This window comes from Cornus florida, unplaced genomic scaffold (genome assembly GCF_030987335.1).
Source record: "Cornus florida cultivar Cherokee Brave unplaced genomic scaffold, ASM3098733v1 CherokeeBrave_3.0.0_Hap2_Chr10, whole genome shotgun sequence".
Lineage (NCBI taxonomy): Eukaryota > Viridiplantae > Streptophyta > Magnoliopsida > Cornales > Cornaceae > Cornus > Cornus florida.
In genome coordinates, this window is record NW_026775580.1 from 68,558,104 (window position 1) to 68,567,098 (window position 8,995).

The window sequence follows — 8,995 nt, forward strand, 5'->3', positions numbered from 1 at the left end:
AATCCACTTTTTGCAAAATAACCATTTTGCCCCTAGGTTCTTTTTGTCCGTTTTTGAAACGACACTTCTGCATTTGTTTCCTTTGGGTTCAGTGACCTCATTGAGGGTCACATTGGTGTCTTAGAGACGCATTGTATCTCTAGAGACCGTTGTTTCACCTTTCGCTTCCGCATTTCGGATCCATTATCGGGTCATCTTTTGGTCATCACTGACACACTGGGTTTACAAAAACTTGGGCCGTCACAAACGTGAGGATTTTAATGTTGTTTGGGTTCTCATAGGATTGTCACAAGAGTATGAACATGTTCGTGCACAGATTTTAGGGAGCCCTGCACTTCCCTCTCTACCCGATATGTTATCTAGTCTCCAGCGTGCCACTTTATCTAGTGGCGCTTCAAGAGGGGCTTCCAGTGGTGTCACTGCTCCTCTTAGCAGTGAATGTTCTGCCTTAGTTATGAACTAGGGTGGCTTTCAATCTTCTCATGGTGGTGGTGGTCGTTTTACTCGTGGCCGTGGTCGAGGCAGAGGCCGAGACTCAACTTTGCACTCACTGCGGTCTTACTAATCACACAGTCAATTATTGTTGGGATTTTTATGGGAAACCACCGCCTTCTTCCTATGCACATCAAGTGACTTCTAATGATAAGGATTCTTCTCTCTCTGCCATACCCACTGCTCCACATGCGGTTGTTGAGACTGTTATGGTCACGATTCCCCGCGATGAGTATGCTTAGTTTCTGTCTCAACAATGGCCTTCCGCCTCATCTTCCATGGGGTCCTTGGCCTAATCAGGTAGTGCCCCTGTATGTCTTTTGTCCACCAGTCAGAGTACCTGGATTCTTGACTCTGGCGCATCCGATCACATGACTGGTAGTTCTCATCTCTTATCTGATTTTCAGTCTGTTCCTTCCTCTCAAAATGTTACTCTTGCTAATGGATCATCAACTAAAGTTTTAGGTTTGGGAACTATTCATCTTACCTCTTCTATGTCCCTTTCCTCTGTGTTATATGTTCTTCAATTCCCTTTTAATTTGTTGTCCATTAGCAAAATTACTAAATCTCTTCACTGTTCTGTTACATTTTATCCCATATGTTGTCTTTTTTAGGATCTCAAGACGAAGAAGAGGATTGGTATTGGACATGAAGTAGGTGGCTTGTATTACTTCGATCTTGCACCATCTCCCACGGCTCTTCAATCATCTTTATCTTTTTTCCAGTGGCACTGTCATCTCGGCCACCCATCACTATCAGTTCTGCAGCGTCAAGTCCCTGGTCTTAGTCGTGTTGAGTCCATGTCTTGTGAAACATGTCAGCTTAGTAAGCATTGTCGTGTATCTTTCAAGCCAAGGGCTAATAATCGTGTTGCTAGTCCTTTTCAATTAGTTCATTCAGATGTATGGGGACCAATAAAACATATTTCTATTAATGGATTTCGTTAGTTTATGACCTTTGTGGATGATAATCCTCGAATGACTTGGTTGTTTTTAATGAAAAATCGTTCTGAATTGTTTTATTTTTTCAAAATATTTCGCAAAGAAATAGAAACTCAATTTGGGTGGTCCATTAAAATTTTACGTTCTGACAATGCCAAAGAATATTTCTCGGACCCATTCGAGACTTATTTTCATGCTAAAGGCATCATTCATCAATCCTTTTGTATTTATACTCCGCAACAAAATAGAGTAGCTGAACGTAAAAATCATCATCTTCTAGAAGTCTGTCGTGCCATTTTATTTCATATGCATGTTCCCAAACGATTTTGGAGTGATGCCGTTCTTACGGCATGTCATCTTATTAATCGACTGCCCTCATTCGTGTTAAAAGGTAAATCTCCTCATTCTGTTTTATTTCCCGACTCCGTATCGTTTAATTTGACTCCGCGAGTCTTTGGCTGTGTGTGTTATGTCCATAACCTTGGACCCGGTCTTGATAAACTCGACCTTCGTGCCACTAAGTGTGTTTTTCTTGGGTATTCTCGCACTCAGAAGGGCTATCGTTGTTACAATCCTCATTTTCAACGCTATTTCACTAGTGCTGATGTAACATTTTCTGAGTCTCTCTCATATTTTTCTGATTCTATTACTCCTCTCGATATTACTTCTGAGCCACCTATGCCAACGGTTCCACCTCAGTTTCCTACTTCCACACCTCCTTACTCTATTATCCCTCTATAGGTTTATACTCGACGACCTCGACCGCCTACTTCGCTCCCTCCATCTTCTTCAGAGTCTTCGGATCCGACGCCTTTACCCGATGATTTGCCTATTGCTCTCCGTAAAGGTATTCGGTCGTGTGTTACTGCACATCCCATTTCTAACTTTGTCTCCTACCATCATATTTGATCGGTTTAGGATTCGATCACTAATAAATCAACCCTTTGTAATAGCATAAATCATTGTAAAATAGGACCATTGGACGGGTAAGTCGGACCACTGGGATTGCTAGTTTATGGTAACCAAGATTGTAAAATCACTTCTAGTTTAATGAAAGGTGTATAGAGTTTTTTTTGGTTTGTCACTTGAAACTAGAATTGAATTGTGCATAAACAACAATTGCAAGAAAATTAAGGAGATGAAAATAATGAAAAGAGGACTAGGGAAATGAATCCACTACCTACCCTATTAACATGCTAAGTTGTTATTAACTTGGGAAACAATTTCGGTCCATGGCAATGATATGTAGCAATATGAGATTGCTACATTTCTTCAAGAAGTTCATAGGATCAAGATTTAAGTATAATCCCTCAAAGTTCCACATGCTTGAACTACCTAAATTAGGGTGTAGCCATGACATACTCACTAAGCTATGGACTATCAAACTCCTCAATCACTATGGTAGTAGCACATGGAGATAAGAATCAAGAAAAGTTCATCAAAGGAGAACCCTAAGCCATGGACTAACAAGCTTCTCATATACATGCCAATAATAACCTTTTCACAATCTCATTTCCATTGTCACTATGAAAATGAAAGCAATATAATCATGAGGCAATAAAATCTAAGACAAGATAATAAAATCAACATGATCATTTATAGAAATTAAGATCCATTACAAAATATGAAGTGCTCTAGATCATGAAACTACCATATACATGAATCATTCCCAAAATTAAATGAAACTAAGGTATGCTTACAAGGGAGGGCTTCATCACCTCCCTAGAAAGGGAGTTAGTTACCCATAGGAGCAATGGAGGAAGGAGAAGAGATTATCATCCCCACCATTTTCGTACCTCAAGGCTACAAGACACCTAACCCTCTAAACTCACAATATTTCTCTCTCTAGAACTTGCAAAAATGTGAGATCCCAAAAATACAACCCTCCTAGCCTTTCTATATGCCACCATAGACTCCTAACCACTCCAATTTTGTGGTCCATAATCCCTAGGAGAGTGCAGCACCACACAAAATGGGTCAAGGGGACAGCCTTGAAGGAAACAATGCAGACCATGCTCACATGTCTGCGAAGTGGTGGGTGCTCACATGCGCAGGGCGGGCGCCCGTGGAAGCTAGAAGATTCTGCCCAAAACGGCGGGCGCCTGCGGTTGTTCCTCAGCTCTGCGTACCTTTGGTAAAAAGGCCATAACTCCCTGCTCCGAACTCCAAATGACAAATAATTTGATGATTTGGAAAGATAACTCAATGATCTAAGTACATCATGTTTTAATAGAAGTCCAATTCTCAAGTTTGGTGGGTCGAAAATGAAGAACAAAATCGAACTTCACTGCTGCCAGGCTATAAATTTCAGCATTGCACACCTAGGGTAAAAATATCATAACTCTTTGCTCCAAACTCCTAATGATGAACTGTTTGATGATTTGGAAAGCTAACTAAAATATCTAAGTATGTCATGTTTTAATGGGAGTCCAATTCTCAAGTGTGGTGGGTCAAAAATGAAGAACAAAGTCAAACTTCACTGCTGCCAGGTTGCTTTTGGGCTCGGTCCGCTTTGGCAGGCATCCTCCTTAGCGCTTTTTGCAGGGAAAACATGAGATTAATGGGTCACTGGCTTGGCCAAAATGAAGGTTCCTGGCAATGGCATGCTTCGATTCTTCAAAAACTCAACAAAGTAGCGCTTTTAACTATCTTTGGGGCACCAACCTGAAAATGAACAAAAACACGCAAATGAAGCTAATATGTATAGTATGATCAATGAATGGACTTAACTAATACAAATAAGGGTGCTTGAATATGCAATATTCGGCGCTTATCAATATTTCATCATCTTTATTTTGTTTTTATCCAAAGTATCTGCTATTTTTGTTCCCAAGACTTTGTAGGATGCTCTCTCTGATTTGGGTTGGTGACAAGCTATGGTGGATGAAATGGATGCCCTTCACCGTAATGGAACATGGGATCTTGTTCCCTTACCTCCGGGCTCCAAAATGGTTGGTTATAAGTGGGTCTACACAGTTAAATACCTTCACAATAGGTCTATTGAGCGGTTGAAGGCTCTTCTAGTGGCAAAAGGGTACACTTAGACTTATGGTGTTGATTATGATGAGACTTTTTCCCTTGTTGCTAAGATTTCTTCTATTCGGGTTCTTATTTCCATTGCTGCCAATTGTAACTGGCCGTTGTTTCAATTAGGTGTCAAAAATGCCTTCTTACATGGTGACCTGGTTGAAGAGGTTTATATGGAGCAACCACCTGGGTTTGTTGCTCAGAGGGAGTATCATTACACTGTTTGTCGCCTTAAAAAGGCCCTGTATGGATTAAAACAATCTCCATGGGCTTGGTTTGGAAAATTCTCTGAGGAGGCATTAGAATTTGGTCTTAACAGATGCCAGACAGATCATTCGATATTTCACCTGCGCACTAAAGCTGGCTTCATTTTTCTTGTGGTGTATGTAGATGATATTGTGATCACAGGTGATGATTCTGCAGACATTGCTAAGTTGAAGTTGTTTCTGTAAAATCGATTCCACACTAAAGACTTGGGTAAACTTAGGTACTTCTTAGGTATTGAAGTTGCTAGATCCAAGGAAGGTATAAGTTTATCTCAACGAAAATATGTGTTGGACTTACTAGAAGAAACAGGTATGTTAGGTGGTTGTCCAGTTGATGCTCCTATGGATTCAAATACAAAACTTGTATCTGATGAGGGTAATCTATTTAATGACCTGGGCAGATTTCGTCACCTTGTTGGGAAATTAATTTATCTCACTATTACTCGACCTGATATTTCATATGCAGTTAGTGTTGTAAGTCAATTCATGGGAGCTCCTAGAATGCCACATTGGATTGTTGTTCTTCGGATTATCCGATATCTCAAGCAAGCTCCAGGTTTTGGGTTACTATACAAATCAAATGGTCATCTCAGGGTGGAAGGTTTTATAGATGCTGACTGGGCTGGTTCTCCTTCAGATAGGAGATCTACTGCAGGCTACTGTACATTTGTAGGAGGAAATCTTGTTACATGGAAAAGTAAAAAGCAAACGGTGGTAGCTCGATTTAATGCTGAAGCTGAGTATAGGGCAATGGCCCATACCACTAGTGAGTTGACATGGATACAACATTTTCTAAAAGAACTTGGGTTGACAGTTGAAGCTCCTACTCCATTGTTCTGTGATAACCAAGCAGCTGTTCACATTGCATCGAATCCTGTGTTTCATGAGAGGACCAAACATATTGAGGTTGATTGTCACTTTGTTCGGGAAAAACTATTAAGTGGGAGCATCTTTACTCCATTTGTGAAGTCTGAAGATCAACTAGCTGATATGTTTACTAAAGCACTGGGTCATAACCGGTTAAGGACTCTCTATTTCAAGCTGGGATTATTTGATATATAACTCTAGCTTGAGGGGGAGTGTTAGAATGTTTATTTCCTCCATAATATTGGGTCCTTATGTAATTACCCATAGTAGTTAGGCTTATTATGTAATTAAGCAATATTGTGTAATTAGGGTGTATAACCCTTGTTCTTTATACAAGCCTCACAAGAGAAGGCTGAATAGAATACACAGAATATACATTACTCTCTCTCCCTCTATCTCTCATGAATTTGAACAGATGATAAGCATGATATGCAGGTTTAAGTGTGAGAAAAACCACTTTGATGGAATAATACTAAGTGCACCTCATATTGACAAGACCAACACTTGGTATTGGCATATTTAACTGGAACTAACAAAGGTTCTCAATCATGCTGATAACAATGAACAACTTAAAATAGAAAGAGTAAGCATATCTGTCATGCAAAAAACGGGGCCAGGTCAAAATGTTCTCTAATTGAAGTTAGTTAAGAATGTCCCATTACAAGATTTTTAGATATTTTAGAGCACGTCATTCTCAACCTTAACATCTCCAAGTACAACTTACTATATTTGAGAAACATACCAGTTCAAGAGTTATCTTTGATTTTTAGCGGTCTCAAATAATGTTTAGAAAATTTTGATCAATCTGAAAACTAATAGTTCCCCGTTGTACATCCCATATATGTCTGCTCCTAATTCATTCCATCTGACCAAAAAGTAGAATTCCTGACAATTGCCTAGAATTAGTAGAATGGGAGTAGAATGCAAAAGCATAAATCACTTAACAGAAGCATAAACCAGTTCAGCTTGGTATATATGATAAGACACCCATTTGCCGAACATTTCCCTCATTTCTTTCAATCTGGTGACAAGCTTCATCAACAAACTGCAATAAAGTTCACTACTTGATCAGGTAAAAGTTATTATTACAATAAGAATGCAAATGGCTGTAAATCGTTCAAGATAAAGGGTAACTCCTGACTGAACTGCATAGAAATTATACATTCTAGGTTATGAAGCAAGTTAAGGACAAATCCTGCTGCATGAGCTTTCTGACCAGAAATATAGCGTTCTGTAATCCCATGCATCGATATGTAGCGCAAAGGATCAATCTTGTATGCCCAGTCCACCACAACATAGAAGTCTTCCTAAAATTTAAATGAATAAATAATTGATGAACAGCCAAATACATTGCTGCTAAGCAACATTTGAAAATTTTAGAATGCAAAAAGAAATTGTTGCTGAAAAATCTAAATAAATGAGGCAAATATTAGGGGGGAGGGGAAAAGCAAAAATTAACACGAGTATAGTTAGAAACAACAGATATGATAACATGCGGTTGGACTGAAAGTATGGCATTCCATAATATAATAGAATGGGAAAATAGGATTCAAGTAGCCATCCTCAAATAGTTGAGAAAAGCCTTTGTTAAGTGTAACAAACCATATACATGAATAACTAACAATTCCTTCCATATAAAAACCTCAGTTCAATCCCAAGTTCAAACCAAAACACTGAAAAATAGTATGTATTCTTTCCAATTTTAAAGCAAGATAGATGATAGAATAGGTGTTACCAAGCTAATTGGTTCTAAACCAATGTGACCCTGCTTGTGCTGGCTCAACTATAGGTTGATACTGGTTGAACCTATCTACATTACAAAGTTGTCATCAAGTGGATGGTGATGCCAGAGAGTCTGAAGACAGTTTCTTCAGATGGTCAAGTGCACCAAACTCCAGCAACCTGACAATTTAACCATTAAGGTTTCATGAAGTCTACTCTAATCCAAGACATTAATAACATGAACAGAAAAAAAACAAAAACAAAAAAAAGTAACTGCAAGTCAATTATATAGAGGTTTATTGTCCTCAGACCTCCCGCGTAGAAGCAAGAAAATTGTGGCTCTAAATTAAGACTTGATTCAGAAAATTACATAATCACAATAAAATTACAAGATATATATTATATATTACCTGTATCCCGTCAAGCAAATCATGAAGTCAATCAACCTCTGCAGAATTTTTACCTATAAAATTAAATAAGCAGTGCTAAATCAACATTTAGTGGGATGAATAAGATCATGACATTTGGAAAAAAGAATTACAGTACCCCTATCATTCTCATCCATGTCCATGATGCCCAAATCATCATCATTGGCATCATTGTCACCATTGGCACGACCTCCTTGTGGGACAAGTGCAGGTACTTCAAAGCACATGAAATGAGCTAAAAGAGAACTCTGCAATTTGAGCAATCAAAGAACAAAAGCTTCAATACAAGAAGAAAACGTATCATTGAGATTTTTAAATTAATAAAGAAAAAGAAGAAGAGTAGATAATTAGGGTTTCAACCTTTTCTCCAAGGATAATTATTGTAAGCATTTTGGCATAGGCCTCTGAAACTATAGAAGTGTCTCCAAAATCAAGACGCAAAATTCGGCAACAATTTCATTGTGGACGAGAGTAATCGGTCCAATATAAAAACTAAAGAAGAGAAAAATCAAGACCTAGAGCGAGAAAAAAGGAAAAGAAAGACCTAGAAACAGAAAGAAAATTAAAGAAAATAAAAGAAAATTATCTTGTTCGACCGTGATTGTGAGCACGTTTCAAGTGGTCGATTAGATCTGGGTCACGTCACTAGCGAACCGTAATTTGCAGAACTCACAAATAAGCTCCATTTTCCGCTTGATGAGATAGCAAACCTTTAGTGTTGTAAAACGCCTTAGTACAGAGATTACAGAAGACTTCCCTAATTTTCGCCATGATCGCAGAGCTCTGCAGTTTGCTCTCTCTCAGAACCAAGGTGAATGGTTTTGCGCGGGCAAAATAATTTTAGGGATGTTTGGCTGCTCAGATATTGGGGCTGGGATCGTGTGCTGCAGGCCTCCTCTTGTGCCCTGCTCAGTTAAACCAAACCGCAGCGTTTGTTTTTATGAAACTTGCTGGTGTCGGTATGTTTCGATTATTGTATGATTTTTACTACAATTGCACTATTGTTGTATTATGTGGCTCAAAAATTGCCAACTCAAAGTTTTACATCACCAATGACTTCATCAGCAACTTGGCAGCCAAGGAGTGTGATAACCAAGTCTCCATGCGTGGTCACCAAGTAGCCTTAGTACTTGATCAGCAAGCTGTGGTGCCAGCTCCATACGTGATCGGCAAGTGTGGTTGTTGATTTTTGGTTATAAACAGTCTATGCTCTCCGTGGTGCTGAAGTATCTGAAATCAATTGAGTGAGTGT

At 38.9% G+C, this 8,995-nt stretch overlaps 1 long non-coding RNA gene across 1 annotated transcript; it reads right to left on the reverse strand.

Moving 5' to 3' along the window:
* Positions 1–5,952: 5,952 nt before the first annotated feature.
* Positions 5,953–8,688, reverse strand: LOC132279499 (uncharacterized). The gene is made up of 6 exons (XR_009471330.1): positions 8,104–8,688; positions 7,862–7,991; positions 7,726–7,778; positions 7,329–7,495; positions 6,756–6,900; positions 5,953–6,638 (listed from the first exon to the last, which is right to left on the reverse strand). It is a non-coding gene; the product is annotated as an uncharacterized LOC132279499 (long non-coding RNA).
* Between the last annotated feature and the right edge of the window lie 307 nt (positions 8,689–8,995).